Source organism: Convolutriloba macropyga, chromosome 6 (genome assembly GCF_964194025.1).
Source record: "Convolutriloba macropyga chromosome 6, txConMacr16.3, whole genome shotgun sequence".
Taxonomy (NCBI): Eukaryota; Metazoa; Xenacoelomorpha; order Acoela; family Convolutidae; genus Convolutriloba; species Convolutriloba macropyga.
In genome coordinates, this window is record NC_134473.1 from 46,550,521 (window position 1) to 46,566,995 (window position 16,475).

Genomic DNA, 16,475 nt, shown 5'->3' on the forward strand with positions numbered 1-16,475 from the left:
CATACTTTTCTGCTTAATATTTTTCTGACAGGGGGTTCATTTATATACTCATGCGCATTTGACAGAAAATTTTCTTTTTGACCGACAGTATAAAATACAATCGAAAAAAAATCAAATAGAAGACTTGAAAGACACCCTAGTGATGAGTGGATTCAAATCTTGCAAGAATCTTACAAGATATCAATTGAGACGAAAAAGCAAATCAGGGTACAAATGTTTAACAAAACATCTTTGAAGCAAATTTTTGTTTATTAAACAAATTACAAAACCGAATTCAATGAAAAAAATTTTAGCCCGAATTCAAAATCTTGCAAGAATCTTGCAAGTTTTTGAATTCTGGAATATTTATTTTTGAATTTTTGGTAGCTAAACGTAACTGAAAACCGAATGAGCTGCATATTACAAGGATTTTTGAACAGCAGAACTGAATCTAATTGACTTGTTTCGTAAACAAATCTTGAATGTGAAATCTTGCAAGAATTTTGCAAGTTTCTTGCAAGATTTTGAAATCAAATACAACTTTCCGGCAAATGTTTAGAGACATCTCGAGCCATCAAAACTCTTCTTTTTAAATTTTACTTTGCCTAATAAACGACGAAAACAGGCACTTTTAACCTTTCTCTCATTTAATCAAACGATTTATTTATAGAGAAATCAATAGTTGGAATTATTTTGTTTCTAAAATTATTGGTAATTGCGGATTTTTTTGCAGTCGTAAAAATTATTGTGATCAATGTTAGGTCTAATTATCTTCCTATTGAGATTTAAGTGATCAAATTTAATGCCTTCTGTCGATAGCTATTGGTGTTCTTGGCCTTAAAGTTATTTCATGCTCCGCAACTGCCGGTTCCAAGCCTGGAATGAAAAAAGGAGGAGGTTGAAAACATTTATACTGGAAAAAAAAATCAAAGTCGGTTCTTAAAATGACTTGAGATGGTTTTCCGAGATATAATTACTTTCTTGTCCTTAGCGTTCATTTTCAGCTCAACCACTCGCCCCCTGCAGCCACGCAATACAAAAAATGAAATCTTGCAAGAATCTTGCAAGCAGGTTTCAAAAACTTCCAAGAATCTTGCAAGAAGTATGCATTCTCTTGTAAGATAGCTTGTAAGACTTTAGCAAGTTTTTAAAATTCTTGTACTAGGGGACGCTAACGACCCGAGAACACCTCAAATATTTGCTTTTTACAATTTTGCACATCAAAAAGTTGAACCTGTGCAATTCTCAAAAACTTCTCAGCCAAATAACATTACATTTCTGACCGATTAACATTAGTCTATGAAATTTTTTAATAATATGAAAGTACGGTTTGAATTTGAAATTAAAATATTTTGGCAATTGCATAACTAATTGATTAAATTTTTATAATTATAATATATCAGGGTTTATTGGCTTTTTATCTGTACAATTTTGTACAAAAACCTCAAATTATCTTAGTTCCAATGAGAAAAAAGAAAAAAGTTTTTTCCTCAAGTATTCTTTGCTCAAATTAAATATACTTTTTTTAACTTAATTTACACTTATAAAAAACCTCTTTACGCAAAAATGCTGAAAAACAAGTGAGAGTGAGAAACAAAATTGAATATAAATATACAATAAGCATATATATATCGCTTATATATATCATTGAATTGTCAAGAAAACGCAATAATCAGAGTAACAAAAACTCTGGTTTTCTCAATGGCATAAACTCTATTGCAATCAGGTTTTTTAAACAAATGAAAAAATCTTGCGACAACAAGAACACGATAGCGTGGAATGCTACCAAGGTTTTAAAAAAATTAGAAACTCACTAGAAAAGGACAATGAGAGATTGTATACTTTCTGTATCTGCAGAAATAAAACTTTAAAAAATGAGCACAAAAATTGAGCTTAACTTTACATCAGTTGAGCATGCACGAACTGAAAAGTTGACAAGACTAACCTTTTGCCAATATACATCATTGACTGTTCAAACACGGAAATAATCAAAATTACAAAAACTCCAGTCTTCGCAATTGCAAAAATTCTTTTGCTATCAGGTTTTTTTAGACCAACAAAAAGTCTTGCGATAAAAGGAACACCATAGAGTAGAATGCTATCAAGGTCTACAGAAACTAAAAAATCATTAAGAAAGGACAAGAAGAGATTGTATATTTTCTGTATACTTTCTGTAACTGCAGAGGAATATAATAAGAAAATGAGAATAAAAATTGAGCTTAACTAATTATCAGTTGAGCAGGCAGAAATGCAGCCTAGGCAAACCGGGCACCAATTAAAATAATTTTGACTGGATTAAGTTTCTGCAAATAAGTCAAATAATATAAGTTTTTGTAAATTGTTTTCTGCTGACCAAGAAATCTCAGCGTTCATTGTTTTTCGGTTTTGACGACTTTTTTCATTTATTTGTATGCCTTTTCCTCCAAACTGTGCCCGCTTGATTGTGTGTTCTTTTGCTTCCAAACCGCTTGATTTAATTGTCCCGTTGAGCTAATGAAATTACAAAAATCAAAAAATTCTTTATAGCAAGTCTGATTCACAAATTGCAAGAATCTTGCAGGAATTATGTATTCAATTGCAAATTAGCTTGCAAGATTCATTCAAATTCTTAATTGTTTAATTGTCAGGAGCACCTCAAAATTTTTGCTTTTACAATTTTGCACATCAAAGAGTCGAACTTGCGCAATCCTCAAAAACTGCTCAGCCAAAAACTTCATATTTCTGACCGATTATTATTGGTCTGTGAAATTTTTTTAAAAGTACAATCAACATGCGATTTGAAATGAAAATTAAAATATTTTTGACAATTGCATAACCATTTGGGAATTAATTGTTCGTATTTTGTTGTGACTTCTGTGCAGCTACCTTATTACCAATTCACTCCTTCAATTTTGCAACTCGAGTTCAGCTGCCCAATTTAATTTATTCCTCGAAAATCGTATTTACTTTCCAAGTAAAACAGACAAGTGTCAAATAGGCGATTCGGTATGCGAATTCAAATACAAAACTGAGTTAAGTGCACTCGCAGCACAATTTAGCTCAACTAAAATTCTGGTAGTGATTTCGGTTGCAAAATCAAGTGCACAATATTGATTGTGTACAACATGGCGCTGCAAGCAACGCAAAAGCGAACCCCATTTGGTATTGAACTTTTCTGGAAAAACCTAGTGCAGATCCACCTTTGAAGTGGGAAAAAAGCAGATGCAGGCGAAATTGGCTCTTCTTGCGAAGGAGAACATTGCATTGGACACGCTGCTTACACTGAAGTCCGAGAATGTTGAACTTCCTTTAGAAACATTCCGAGAATGTTGAATTTATGAAAATACAATAACTAGTTCATCGGCACAATCAGAATGAGAACGTCTAGCTAGAAACGCACAATTGAAAATGAATTAGGAGAATCGATGTCAGAAACAGTTGGAGATAGGAGTCATGTGCGGAGATAAACCATGTTTACAAGCTGACCACAAAACGGTATCCAAGTTGTACCTGAGTTTGGGCACCGAAGGAAGACGTGTTATATGTAGCAGAAACCTGCATCTCAAGATGGATATACTGACAACGGTGGAACTCTGGAAAATAATTGAGGATACATTCATTCGTCTGCGTAAAATTACATTTGATAGGTACGCGCTTGTCACACCACCAAGCAATCAAAAGGTGAATCCATTGAACACTTCCTTGGCAAATTGAAGGAGTTGTCTGAGATTTGCGATCTTGGAGATCAAGAAGATACTCAAGATACTCTTAGAGATCTTTTCAATGCCAAAATGCAGGACCCTGAAAATCAAGGAGAGCTGCTCAGAGAAACCATTGAACCTTCACAAGCACTACGCTTAGCCATAAATAGGGAACTCGGACAACGGAATCAATTACAAATCTCGAACACAACCCGCGTCACATGTGAATGCAAAAACTCAACAACGGCCCTTTCGCCAGTCGGATCAACGACAAAATCCTACAACCCCTATTCGCCAAACGAATCAACTATGTCGAAAATGTGGCCTCACCTGGTCAGCTAATCACAAGGATAGTTGTATCACAAGGCAAGACGTATAATAATTGCGGTTTACAGAACCATTTTACGCGCGTCTGTCGTAAACAAAATCTACATCTACTAAATCAACTTGCTCCAATGTCAACTCGAATGAGGAAAATACCATCGAACAGGCTGTTAATGCAATTCAAAATACTAATTACAACCCCCAATGTGGTTCAGATTATGACGGTTCAGACGACAACATGATAGCTACTATTGCTTGTACCACGGCACAAATCGAACTCAAGAAAACGGTCTTACAAATTGGAAATACAAGGGTAGGTCTCATCGACTCCGGGAGCGTGTTCAGCATTCTAAACGAATCATTCGCAACTGAAGTTATTAATAACTCTACACTTGCACGTTGGCTAACAACAGTACCTGCCGAAGACATCAAGACTTTTGCTAATGAACCCATACCCATCAGTGGAATGATGCAGACGCCGGTGGAGAGTAATGGCTGTTGGATTGAAGACGCTATACTTGTGGTTGTTAAAGATGGATTGAAACCACTTATCGGCAGAGATCTATTTGAGGTCTTTGGGATATCAATCCCTTAAACTTTATGTTCTGATGAAGGTAGTATGGTCAACACTATCACCACTCAATTTCCATTAAAAAAACACGCTTAGCAAATAAATTTTCTAAACTCATCTCCCGAATTGGCAGATCACATTGTCAAATCTAATTTTCACACAAAGTTTCGACCTAAACATCAGAAGGGTAGAAGAGTACCCATTAACTTACAAGAAAGAGTTAATATTGAAATTAAAAAAACTTCTTCAAGAAGAACATAGAAAAACTTAATAATTGTTCAGACCAATATTTTATTTCCCAAATTGTTATTACAGTTAAAAGATATCAATCAATAAAATTGACTTTGGATTCAAAAAACCTTAATAAAGCTATACATAAAAACAAATATCAAATGCCTAATACCGAAAAACTAATAGATTCCATATCACAAATATTAACCGATTACGAAACGGAATCAGCCGATAAGATTTATTTCTCTACTATAGACTGAAATGTGCGTATAGTCAACAGAGTCTTCATTCTGATACGGCTAAACATTGCAATTTTAATATCGTGAGCGGTGATATGACAGGCATATATCGGTTTAAAACTGGTTTTTACGGATTAACTGATATGCCTGCCGAGTTTCAAAAGGCTATGGATTATACACCAATCGGACTCGAAAATATATTTTGTTTCCTCGATGATATTCTCATTGTAAGCAAAAGGTCGGAAGATGATCTTTTTCAACTTGTAATAAACTGCCTTAAAAAACTAGACGCCGATAACCTCCGTATAAATTTACCTAAATGTCACTTTGCGAAACAAGAAATTTCAAGGTTGGAATACAATATTACCCAGTCATGAATATCACCTCTTGAATCTAAAACTTCTGCAATCCTTTCACTTCAATCACGTAATACACACTTTAAAAATTACGCTCTTTCCTTGGCTCGGTCCATTACATTACTAAATTTAACCCTAACTTAGCACAACTTTGTCATCCTCTAAGACCTCTTCTTCGCAAATCAACTAAATACATATGGACTGATGAACGCACTGTAAATTTTAATGCTATTAAAACACCAATCGCAAATCACACAGAATACACTCATTACAACCCGCAACTCGAACCACGTATAAAATGTGGTGCTTCTCGTTCTGGCCTCGGAGCAGCATTAGAACAATTGACAGTTAACGGTTGGGAGCCAATCTCACTTGCGTCTAGATTCTTGAATAGGAACGAAGAACGTTACAGTATCAATAAGCTTGAACTCTTTGGAGTGGTGTGGTCTATAGAATATTTTAAAAATTAATTTTACGGTAAAGAATTTTCAATCATAACTGAACATCGAGCCCTTCTTTCAATTTTAAAAAGAACATAAATCCAATAAATCGTATAACAGTCGTCTATCAAGATAGGTCGATCGCCTATTACCCTATCAATTCAAAATAGAACATTTGCCAGGCGCAAAGAAACGTCTTGCTGACTGTATATCTTGTAATCCGTATCAACCAGCAAAAAGTATTTCTAAATATGACGAGAAATTTTTATTCGCCACCTTATCTCGTATAAAAACTGATGCAAAATTAATTCAAAAAGAAATTATTATTTCGGCTATCTAACTTAATAAATTTTATTCAAACACAAAATGAGATACAAAAATCTACCATTCCACAAGCTAATCAAATATTGAACATCAATTCCGCGACGCCTATATCTTTAAAACAAAAATATTTTATTACCTGTTGCACATATGCATCCTTCAAATGTAACCTTTTTTAAACATACAAATGTAGATGGGAAACACGCAACGCGCGTGCCCTTAACTAAAAATGTTTCAAAACTTGCTAAGCCAACTCCTAATCAAAATTTTATTCCTATCAATTGTACAAATTTCGATAGTCAACATGCATCGCGGGTACGCTAAACTCAAAATCAATTCACACCTGCTCAACATAAAAGTACTATAGAATCAATTTCTCCAAATCACACCTTTTTTGATTGTGATCTCGATCCGCAGGTACGCTTTACTCAAAATAAATTAACACCCGCCGGGTATAATCAACATTTATTAACACAACCACATACTACACATAACTCAAATGTCTCTTTTGCAATTCAGGCTAGCAAACACAAGATTAATTCGCCACTCGCGTTGCATATTACAAATACTTTTAATTTAACACTACAAATTGAGACTCAAATACAACCTTTTGAGACGCAAAATACCGGAAAAGCGTCACTCGCTCACCAAAATCCAAAACAATTCAACAAATTGAGACAGTTTAACCTGTCAATCACAAATGAGACTCAAATTCCTTCCCAAATAAGCACTAAAAAATCAAATATTTCACATATTTCACGTGCTCAATTGACAAACCACGAAAAGTTGCTTTTTGCCCAAACTCATTCTGAATTTTTAGTCGGTTTCCACCTCAATTAATCTAATTCAAAACTCATCAAAAATGAGCCAAGAACTGTCCGCCATGAAAAAAATCAACCTCAACTCGATCTATCCGAACTTCGCTTCGCGTTTTGTTAACGGATGAAAAAACACAACACACGCCTCGCCAATCACCCTCACATTCAAATATCAGTACCCCGCTGACTGATAGCCCTCAATTCTTGTCATTTGACAAATTGATTGGAAAAGTGTTCAACAAAAAGTTGATAGCCTCCCTCACGAGCAAACATGCAGTGCTTAAAGAAGTTCGCGACTGCATCACCCGGAACGACGCAGAAAGATTGAAACAACTAAACCCCTAACCGCACAGCTATTGGCGAGATTTGCATTTCAGGGGTGGTTGCGTTTGCATGGAAGAGAAGGTGGCCATCCCCAACGCCCTGAAAGAAGCACTCATCGAAGGCCTTCATGCCAGTCACCCAGGTACCTGGGGGACGGTATGTATGGCCCAGCACTGTTGGTGGCCATACATGAATCTTTTAGTACAAGCAATAGAGTGCAAGCCTTGCACAGCAATTGGTAAAAAATTGAAATCTATGAAACCCGCAAAGCAATATTAAGCACATAAACCATGTATAGTCTCGAACCAAGAAATACAAATAGATTATGCGGGCCCCATTAATCACAAAAAAAATCATGAAATTTATTTTTTAACATGTGTTGATAGATTTTCCGAATATCCATCTGCCGAAATTTTTGATAATGCAAACGCTTTCAAGGTAATTCAAGTTTTAGATAATTATATAAAAATTCACGGAGTTCCTCAATCATTACGAATAGATCAAGCTCATTGTCCTATGGGAAATCAAGTGAAAACTTTTTGCACAAAATATAGTATAACTTTAAATCCATTCCCACAAATGATCACCGAGCTATAGGTTTAGTGGAAAATTAATTAGTACAATTAAACAACGCCTTGCCTGTATTAAAGAAGCAAGTAAAAAGCTAAATTCGTTTACCGTTAAAACAGCACTAAAATCAGCCCTCTACTAGCTCAGCATATGGAAACATAAAACAACTAAGCTTTCGCAATTCGAAACACCCCTTTGGGCGGAAAGCCAACGCTCCGCTTAGCAATATTAGTACTAAACCAAATTTTTCTCATTTTAATTATGAAAAAAATTGAAATCAGTATTTAGACGAAGAGACGGTAACAACCAACGAATTGCTACTAGAGGATCACTGGGAAAATTAGCGTAGCGATGAAGAGATTGGGAGGAATATCTGCAAGGCCACTCAAGAAGCTCTCTCTCGTGAACGAGACTTGCAGACGTTGATGAAGCTCGATTATTACGCTCGACAAAGATCCATCGTGCTCTACAATCAAGGAACCTGCGGTGCAGTTGAAAATCGTTCGCAAGAAACACCCAAACAAACGGTCCGAAATGAAGCTCGAAGGCCTATATGAGGTGTTAGCTCATGCTTCGGTCGTCCAGAAAACTGACCAAAACACGTCAGTGATTCGAGAACCAGGAAAGTTAGAAGTCATTGTGAGAAACAGTGACAATGAAAAATTTGGGTTCGGAGATGAGCGGAAGACTAAGCTAACTGAGTATATTAATCGAAGAGGACCCAGAAACTTTGAATAGCCGATAGAGGCCAAAATACTCAATCATATTAAAGAATTCACACAAATTCAGAAGGGCGACCGCAAAATGAGACATAACAAAAGAGACACAGCAAGCGGTATCTCATCTAATCGTTCATACATTGCACGAGCAATTCGCATAAGAATGCCAAAAATGCCACCCAATCTCGCGCCGCCAGAGACTTCATTTGAACCTGAAGCAATTTTCGCTCCTCAAGTCACAACTTTACAATTAGTTATTGCTCCTCTACCCACAAATCAGCCTAAAGAAATAATGATACCGCCTACTTCCGCACCCTTGGAAGCATTGCATCAAGTTCGCCCACGTAGAAAAAAAGGGCAAGAAAAAGTCCAAAATATCTTGAATTCAAAAACGATGATTCATCCAGTGAATCAACAAAGTCATGTCCGCCTAATCCAACACAGCCTCGCAAAAAACGTCGTGCTGGTAATGTCAAATTGGTACAACCTTCTGTGGTAAAAACTATTCTTGATACAGCAGCCCAAGCAGAGCCAATCCCTATTTCGTTCGTTCCCCACGCCAGTCATGGGAGAAGTCTCACCTACTGACCCTCGCATTCGGTCAGCAAACCATAATCCCCCAGAAGATTTGATAATCCATGAGGAGGATATGTAAACTCAAACTCAATGTTTAAAACTGTATACAAAATTATGTATGACTAGCTATGATAACCAGTAAATTTTTTGTTGATAACTATTTAACCGGTGAATAAGTATTAGTAAGTAAAACAATATTGTTAAAATTTTTGTGTTATTCCATTTTAATTTTCATCAAAAAGGGAGAAATTTTGTACATTGTCAATTTATGTGGCGCAGTAATTTCTTATACGGTGTACTTATTCGTAAATTCTACTTAATCCTGAAGGCATGTCATAAAGTCAACTTAAGGTCATTGTCTACCGCTTATCAGTTCACATATATTGTCTGTTACCCTAATTCCTACACTGGGAATTATTTGTTCATATTTTGTCGTGACTTTTGTGCAGCTACCTTATTACCAATTCACTCTTTCACTTTTGCATCTCGAGTTCAGTTGCACAGTTTAATTTAGTCCTTGACAATCGTATTTACTTTCCGAGTAAAATGGACAATTGTCAAATAGGCGATTCGCTAAGCGAAATCAAATACAACACTGTGCGGCACAAGTTAACTCAACTAAAATTCTGATAGTGATTTCGATTGCAAAATCAAGTACACAATATTGATTGTGTACGACATGAACAGTGGAAAATTCCGATTAGCGACAAATTGATATCCAAACCGTCTCTTTGGGTGTTGAGCTTCAATTTAGTGTGTTGGTGTTTGTTTGTGAAAGGTGTTTTGTAAGTGTGCTCGTACGTTTTTCTGTGTCTTTCAGATTGTACTACTTTTTGCTTTCTGGATTTTGGTCTTGTGAAAAGACTTCATGTTATTTGGTTCAAACAGTACAAGTAGTTTTCTCCAAGTTGCTTTCGGATACTTCCAATTCTTTCTCTGGCAGATTTCAAACTTCTTTCTGCAGCTTTGAGACGGATGTTGGAACATTATGTGCTACCCACTGATTTGCGCGAACCGTCTTGTTATGTAACTACCCATGTCATTAAAAACAATTTCTAAAATATATGTGCTCAAAAGTTTGCACTGTTATTTTTAAACATTTTTTAAAAATTTTTCAATTGTTTGTTAATTTCAATTGCTGAAACCATATTTCGACACAATTTTTCCATACAGTGTTGATTTATCCTTTTTCTCGCTTTGCCTTTTGTGCACATTATCTTACAAATCAAACCCGGTGTGGGTCAAGTCCCTGCAGCACATTTTGATGTTAGCTGTGAGCTAAAACATTGTGCCAAAAGTTGGAATAATTTTAAAATCAATTTTTATAAAACTCGTTTAATTAAGAGAAAAAGAATAATTTTGCAAAAGAGCTGAGTTTTGAAAGCAGCCTACTTAGTCATTTGCATTTCAAGCAAGCATTGATATAAGCCGTCAATATGTACTGCCAGGAAGAGCTTTGTAAATAAAATAGTTTTTATTGAATTTGGAGAGATTTAATTGGCCTGTTTCAAAGCTGTTTCTGTTTCCGAGTTAAATTTTCAATTAGCTTTTCGATAAAAAACACCTTTCTCTAGTCTTCAAAACTTTCGATAAAAATACCAAAGAAAATTTCGCTTACCACTTGGCGTTAACGCCCGAACTCTGCGAAATTGGGCAAAAGATCATTTGTAGTTTTTCAGCTTTTCAAACACAACACTTGATAAGGAATCAAAGTTGATCCCTTGTAGTTTTTGATGACAGTGATTTTTCTGTTTTCTGAATGAGTTTATACGTCCAACGCCGATTTCGATGCGCTTCACAATAACGCACCTGCTAGGTTTTTGAAGGGAATTGTCATTCTAAAAGCCGAAGAAGTAGCCTCGGTAATGTGCATTTGCACATAATGTTCCATCCCCGCTTTTATCTAAGTTGCTTTTTTTTAAAAAAAATTTCAAATGAGAAAAACCATTACATACCCATTGAAACTTTCAATAAGTTTCTACTCATTCATATCTTAGGACGAAGACATTAAGACATAGCGTTATCAAAAATATGTCGTATGTCTACAAAAACAAACGACAAATTCAGAAGAAAAACAAAAATTCCAAAGACACGTGTTATTTTTCCAGTACAGAACTTCCAAAGACACAAAAAGCTTAGCAATCAACTGAAATTTATAACGAATTATCTTCTCAAAAACCATTGAAGTCTGTCATAATTCACAATATATCAAGCCTCTACAAAGAGAACAATAAAGAGAAAAAAATGAAAATTAAAATTTGCGGAAAACCAAAATTGAAGACTTTAGAACAATAAGCCACTCGCTGAAAACCTCAGATGTTGTGCCTCTCTGCAACAACAAGCACATTTGATATTTGAAATCGAATAAGTGACAATAAGTAACAAGTACTTGAAGAAGGACAGCAAATCCCAAAAACTTTGGCTTTTAACCAGTAAAAATATTATTGATAACTATTTAACCGGTGAATGAATATTAGTATGTAAACAATATTAAAAAAATTTTTGTGTTATTCAATTTTAATTTTCACCAAAAAGGGAGAAGTGTTGTACATTGTCAATTTATGTGGTGCAGTAATTTCTTATACGGTGTACTTATTCGTAAATTTTACTTAATCCTGAAGGGCATGTCATAAAGTCAACTTAAGGTCATTGTCTACCGCTTATCAGTTCACATATAATGTCTGTTACCCTAATTCCCGCACTGGGAACTATTTGTTCATATTTTGTCGTGACTTTTGTGCAGCTACCTTAATACCAATTCACTCTTTCACTTTTGCATCTCGAGTTCAGATGCACAGTTTAATTTATTCCTTGACAATCGTATTTACTTTCCGAGTAAAATGGACAATTGTCAAATAGGCGATTCACTAAGCGAATTCGAATACAACACCGTGCTAAGTGCACTCGCCGCACAAGTTAACTCAACTGAAAATCTGATAGTCATTTCGATTGCAGAATCAAGTACAAAATATTGATTGTGTACGACATGAACAATGAAAAATTCTGATTACCGACAATTTGATATCCGAAGCGTCTCTTTGGATGTTGAGCTTCGTTTTAGTGTTTTGGTTTTTGTTTGTGAAATGTGTGTTCTGTGTGTGTGCCCGTACGTTTTTCTCTGTCTTTCAGATTGTACTACACTTATCTTTCTGGATTTAACTCTTGCGACAATATTGCATATTATTTGGTTCAAACAGTACAAGTAGTTTTCTCCAAGTTGCTTTCGGACACTTCCAATTCTTTCTCTGGCAGAAATTAAAGTAGTTTCTGCAGCCTTGAGAGTGATGTTGGAACATTCTGTGCTACAAACTGATTCGCGCGAACCGCCATATTATGTAACTAACCAATGTCATTAAAAACAATTTCCAAAATATATATGTGCTCAAAGGTTTGCACTGTTATTTTTAAACGATTTTTTTAAATTTGTCAAATGTTTGTTACTTTCAATCGCTGAAACCATATTTCCATACAATTTATTCATACTTTGTTGATTTATCCTTTTTCTCGCTTTTAATTAAAAAACAAGAATTTTGCAAAAGAGCTGAGTTTTGAAAGCAGCCTACTTAGTTTTTCAAACGACCTTTTTTCTTGTGTCAATCTGCTTCCTATTTGCATTTCAAGCAAGCATTGATAAACCATCAATGTTTACTGTCAGAAAGAGCTTTGTAACTTAAATATTTTTATTGAATTTGGAGAGATTTAATTGGCCCGTTTCAAAGCTGCTTCTGATTCCGAGTTAATTTTTCATAAAAGAATTTTTCGATGAAAATACTTTTCTCGATGAAAAAACCAAAGAAAATTTCGCTTACCACTGAATGCTCAAACGCGCAAAATTGAGCAAAAGATCATTTGTAGTTTTTCAGCATTTCAATCACAACACTTGATAAGGCTTCAAAGTTGATCCCTTGTAGTTTTTGAAGAAAGTGACTTTTCTGTTTTCTGAATGTGTTTAAACGTCCAACGCCGAGTTCAATTCACTTTACAATAACGCACCTGCTACGTTTTTTGAAGGGAATTGTCATTCTAAAAGTTGAACAAGTAGGCTGGGTAATGTGCGTCTGCACATAATGTTCCGTCCCCGCTTATCTCTAAGTTGCTTTTTTTTAAAAAAAGAATTTCATATGAGAGACACCATTACATACCAATTGAAACTTTCAATAAGTTTCTACTCATTCATATCTCAATACAAAGACATTAAGACCGGGCATTATTAAAAATATGTCGTACGTCTACAAAAACAAACGACAAATTCTGAAGAAAAACAAAAATTCCAAAGATACATGTTATTTTTCCAGTGCAGAACTTTCAAAGACATAAAAAGTTTGGCATTCAACTGAAATTTTTAACGAACTATCTCCTAAAAAACCATTGAAGTCTGTCATAGTTCACAATATGTGGAGCCTCTACAAAAAAAACAATAAAGAGAAAAATATTGAAAATAAAAATTTGCGAAAAACCGGAATTGAAGACTTGATATTGGAGATCTATTAAGTGACACTAAGTAACAAGTGCACCGAGAAGGACAGCAAATCCCAAAAATTTTGGCTATAAACTGAAAACTAAAAACAGGTTTCTTTCTTCATCCATACCACAGAAAGCTGTTCAGACCTGCAGTCATCTAGAATTTATCATACCAACAAAAAAACGACAAACAAATGAAAAATTTAAACATTTTCCGAAAAACTAGGATAGTAGCCATTTAAGCAATGAGCATTGCACTTGGAACAAGTTATATGCTCAATGGTGCCTTTTGTGAACTCCAGCACTTTTAAAAGCGACCTATCTTTAATGAGACGAGTCACCGAGTAGACCAAAAAAATAAAGTTCAAATGTAGAAAATAAGTCTATTTTTCAAATATCTTGATTTCAAAATCAAAAAATTTAGCTATCAAAAATATAGCATTTTTTGTTCATCAAATGGAAACCACTACAATCTGCAACTATCCAGAGTTTTTCTTAGAGCTTTAAAAAGAACAACAAATGAGGAGAAACAAAATTTAGATCTGCTAGAAGACGGTGTCGAATAAGTTAAAAACCAACATATTATAACTGAAAAACTATGCGTTTGATTAAGATTACTTCTAAACGCCAATAAACTGATATCTAAATTCTCAAAAATGTGACAAGACAAGAAAAACCACATACCCGAAAATGTATACAATGCCAAAAAAATTTTGTGAAGATTGTTAGCATGCAAGAAGAATAATTATCACTACTTAATACATAAAACCGCGGGGAAAATTAATTTTAAAAGCATTAGAATTGAGATGCCACTTGTTTCTATTAACCATCTATTGTTGACCTAAACAAAGTCGCAAAGCTCATTAATTCATTATTCATTTCAAAAATGAATATTTTTAAATGCCGAAACGCCCATAAGTTTTTGAATAAAAATTAGATAAGTTTCCCTGAAACTCCATAAGAAGCCAATTGAACCCGTTATGAGTCTCCTTTGATTTAAATTGTTATTTTCTGTAATCAATGTACAAAAAAGCTAAAAGAATGCGGAAGAATTTAAGAATGAAATTCCGACTGATTTCAATGAGAAATTTTTGGCTCTCAAAAGCAGTGATTTCACCAAATCTAGCCTTGTTATTGGCGTTCGTCAATTAGAACAAGTAATTGCTCCGAACATTAAAGATATGATTTTTTTTACTTTAAGAAGTCAATATATCAATAAAAATTTTGTCAATAAATTAGCAAAAAACCGGCAATTTTTTAATTCAAGAACACCTAAAAGACATTAAAGACAGGGCATTATCAGAAATATGTCGTACGTCTACAAAAACAGACAAATTCAGAAGAAAAACAAAAATTCCAAAGATACATTTTATTTTGCCAGTACAGAACTTTCAAAGACACTAAAGTTTGGTAGTTAACTTAACTTTTTAACGAACTATCTTCTAAAAAGCCATTGAAGTCTGTCATAATTCACAATGTCAAGCCTCTACAAAGACAACAATAAAGAGAAAAATATTGAAAATAAAAATTTGCGAAAAACCGGAATTGAAGACTTTAGAACAATAAGCCACTCGCTGAAAACGTTAGATGTTGTGCCTTTCCGCAACACCATAAACCTTTGATATTGGAAATCTAATAAGTGACACTAAGTAACAAGTGCACCGAGAAGGACAGCAAATCCCAAAAATTTTGGCTATAAACTGAAAACTAAAAACAGGTTTCTTTCTTCATCCATACCACAGAAAGCTGTTCAGACCTTCAGTCATCTAGAATTTATCATACGAACACAAAAAACAACAAAATGAAAAATTTGAATATTTTCCGAAATACTAGGATAGTAGCCATTTAAGCAATGAGCATTGCACTTGGAACAAGTGATATGCTCAATTGTGCCATTTGTGAACTCCAGCACTTTTAAAAACGACCTATCTTTAATGAGACGAGTCAGCGAGTAGACCAAAAAATAAAGTTCAAATGTAGAAAATAAGTCTTTTTCAAATATCTTGATTTCAAAATCAAAAAATTTAGCTATCAAAAATATAGAATTTTTTGTTCATCAAATAGAAACCGCTACGATCTGCAACTATCCAGAGTTTTTCTTAGAGCTTTAAAAAGAACAACAAATGAGGAGAAACAAAATTTAGATCTGCTAGAAGACGGTGTCGAATCAGTTAAAAACCACCATATTATAACTGAAAAACTATGCGTTTGATTAAGTTTATTTCTAAACGCCAATAAACTGATATCTAACTTCTCAAAAATGTGACAAGACAAAAAAAACCACATACCCGAAAATGTATGCAAAGCCAAAAAACTTTTCTGAAGATTGGTAGTATCCAAGAAGAACAATTATCACTACTTAAAACATAAAACCGGGGGAAACTTAAATTTAAAAGCATTAGAATTGGGATGCCGCTTGTTTCTATTGACCATCTATTGTTGACCTAAAAAAAGTCCCAAAGCTCATTAATTCATTATTCATTTCAAAAATGAGTATTTTTAAATGCCGAAACGCCCATAAGTTTTCGAATAAATATTAGATAAGTTTCCCTGAAACTCCATAGGAAGCCAATTGAACCCCTTATCAGTCTGCTTTGGTTTAAATTGTTATTTTCTGTAATCAATGTACAAAAAAGCTAAAAGAATGCGGAAGAATTTAAGAACGAAATTCCGACTGATTACAATGAGAAATTTTTTGCTCTCAAAAAACAGTGATTTTACCAAATCTAGCCTTGTTATTGGCGTTCGTCAATTAGAACAAGTAATTGCTCCGAACATTATAGATATGATTATTTTGACTTTAAGAAGTCAATTTATCAAAAAAAATTTTGTCAATAAATTAGCAAAAAACCGGCAAACTTTTAAT

General features: G+C 34.4%; 1 protein-coding gene across 2 annotated transcripts in view; it reads right to left on the reverse strand.

Annotated features, from left to right (window-relative positions):
• LOC142341708 (uncharacterized) overlaps positions 1 to 16,475 on the reverse strand; it is a 72,339-nt gene that overhangs the window by 16,520 nt on the left and 39,344 nt on the right. The gene's annotated exons all lie outside the window — the stretch shown is intronic.